Here is a 3,180-nt window from a genome sequence, read left to right as displayed (position 1 = left end):
GACTTGAATATAAAACACCAGTTCACCTCCGTCGAACATCCCCAAGCCAATGGACAAGCCGAAGCGGCCAACAAAGTCATATTGGCCGGGCTGAAACGGAGACTGCAAGATGCAAAGGGAGCTTGGGCCGAGGAACTTCCACAAGTCCTATGAGCGTATCGAACAACCCCCCATTCTACTACGAATGAATCACCATTTTGATTAGCATACGGAGTGGAGGCAATGATTCCAATAGAAGTCGAGGAAGGATCTCCCCGAGTAGTCCACTACAATGAACAAACCAACTCTCAACTTCAAAGAGAAGAGATCGACCTACTTCCGGAAATCCAAGAAAGAGCTCGGATCAGAGAAGAAGCACTAAAGCGGCGAATAGCTTCCAGGTATAATCAAAAGGTAGTGCCAAGAGGTTTCACTGAGAACGATCTCATCTTAATCCGAAATGATATTGAAACAACTCGACCCGGAGAAGGAAAGCTGGCAGCCAACTGGAAAGGACCCTACCGAGTCAAAGAAGTACTTGGGAGGGGCTACTACAGACTGTCCAAACTCGAGGGACGAGAACTCCCCAAATCATGGCACGCCTGTAACCTAAGAAGGTACCATAGCTAGGAAAGGTAAAATATCTCATCACAAGATGCACTCTTTTTCCTGAAAAGATTTTTTATTGAGGCATCAAGACTGAGATTTAATCCGACTTAAGGGTACGAAAAACTCCCGCATGTATATAGTTGCACTTTCTTTGAATAAAACATATTTCAGATATTCTACAAATTTCCAAGACGCATTAATCTGAAGCATTCATCGTCTGATTATAAAGCAACAGATCGACAGAAAGTGAAGAACAGATTCACTGTACGATCTCGATAGGAATGATCGTCCGACAAAGGTGAAAACGCGATTCACCTAACGAACGATCAAACCAGGATAGAAACCACCATCTACAAATCGGCAAAGATGAACACAGAATAATGCAAGAAGTTATCAAAAGTGATCCCAAAAAGAACCTGACGAGGTCTTATGGATTGCTATATAATAACTTAAAAAGACTGGCTGACACTAAAAAATTGGACCAAGTCAACCCAAGTTATCAGCAAATTCCTGGAAAGAGGTCTGGCCAACCCTATTAAAGAGGAATTGCTATAACTTAGAAGAGATCGACCTAACGAAGTCGGTCTCCTACAAGACAAGTTATAAAAGTAATCCCTGAAAGAGACCTGACAAAGGTCCAAGAAAGAGGATTACAAAAATAACTTAGAAGAGATCGACCTAACGAAGTCGGTCTCCTACAAGGCAAGTTATAAAAGTAATCCCTGAAAGAGACCTGACAATAGTCTAAGAAAGAGGATTACAAAAATAACTCAGAAGAGATCGACCTAACGAAGTCGGTCTCCTACAAGACAAGTTATAAAAGTAATCCCTGAAAGAGACCTGACAAAGGTCCAAGAAAGAGGATTACAAAAATAACTTAGAAAAGATCGACCTAACGAAGTCAGTCTCCTACAAGACAAGTTATAAAAGTAATCCTTGAAAGAGACCTGACAAAAATCCAAGAAAGAGGATTACAAAAATAACTTAGAAAGGGACCAACACAAAGGAATCGGTTATGGGGCGCTAAAAATACAAGCAAAAGCGAGAAAACCGAGAAACAAGTCGGACCCACACAGTCACAGCCTCAAAGGATCCAAGTTACAAACAATAAGTACAAAAGCAATCCAAAGAGGTCAAGCAGCAAGATTCCAACACTCTCAGAAACCAGAAGAGATACCATGTTAAAGCGCAATAAAAGCATAGTATAATAAAGCTTCAAGAGGCCACCAAAATCTACCTTAGAAAGCTACTTTTGTTTTTTAAAGTAAAAGTTGCCAGCCAGACAACTAAAAAGCGTCAGCAGTTAAACAAAACAATAAACAGTTCAAAAGCCTACAAACCGGGCTATTTACACAAATACTTAAAAAGAAGATCAGCAAAGATCGGGAGCCTTCCCAGCAGCATCAGTACGGGGAGAAGGAGGGCGAGTCTGAATAGGCACATCATCTACAATTCGATCATCCCGGTTCAGAATCTGACAATCCAGATCAGACATAACTAGAGGAACCGAGGAGGTAGACACCTTGATAGAAAGCACTGGGGGAGGTTCAACATCATCATCATCCTGGTCATCAGGGACAATCTTACCATCCCTAACAACATTGTCCAGGCTGAAGAGAGTAAGATCGGCTTCAGGAGCAATAACCCGAACCTGCTCCTTTAGTTTCTCATAGGCAGCAGTTACACTGCCAATAAGATGACCCTGGAGCTCGGAGTAATCAACTCAGACGTTCTCCAACTCCTCCTTCAGACGCATTCCCTCCCGATAAGATGTGACATAGCTATCCTTATGCCTAAGTGCCGTGTCTTCAGCCAGCCTCACAGAGGCAGCCAAAGAGAGGGAACTCGCCTTCTCATTCTCCAAATCTTTTTCCAACTTGGCCACCTTCACTTCAACCTCCTCCTTCAAGCCTTTTATCCGATCAAACTCCTGTTTGGCCTCCTCCATAAAAGCTTTGGTGGCATAGAGAGGAAGACTTTGAGCAGTTCGATACAGGGCCGCACCCATGTGTGCCATCTTGATACTACTTCGAGTTATATAATCAAAATGATGAAGAAGTGACATGTCATCCATAGGGAGGACACCATAAGGACTGATTTGGTGATCTACAAACTAGACCGCATCAAAGTCAGGAGCATCACGGTTGAAAGGCTCAATTGTTTTTTGCTTCTTACTAGGAGGAGCACCAGAAGCAACGGCAGAAGTCTGTGGAGGATCGACCAGACAAACTCGAGGAATAGGAATTGCTTTCCTCGGCCCGGGAGAACTCGGCACAGGAGGTTTCATTGGAACTTGAGAATATCCCTCTCCGGCCACCTTGGCCGAGATGTTTAGAGCAGCAGTTGCCTTCTTTGCCTTTTTAAAGGCCTTCATGGAGTCGTTGTTCTTTGACATCTCTGCAAATACAGAATCAGCCACAGCAAAGAGTTACAGTCATAATAAGAGGAAGGAAAAATTAAGAAACAAGTGTAGAAACAAGCCAGACAAGTACCCAAAACAGTCCGAACCAAGGACGGGTCATTCAAAAACTTTTTTGTATCAAGATGGGGCAGGGCTCCCCATAAATCCTCAAGCACAACAACAAAGGCACA

Source organism: Arachis duranensis, chromosome 4, assembly GCF_000817695.3.
Source record: "Arachis duranensis cultivar V14167 chromosome 4, aradu.V14167.gnm2.J7QH, whole genome shotgun sequence".
NCBI classification, from domain to species: Eukaryota; Viridiplantae; Streptophyta; class Magnoliopsida; order Fabales; family Fabaceae; genus Arachis; species Arachis duranensis.
This window is presented reverse-complemented; position numbering follows the sequence as displayed.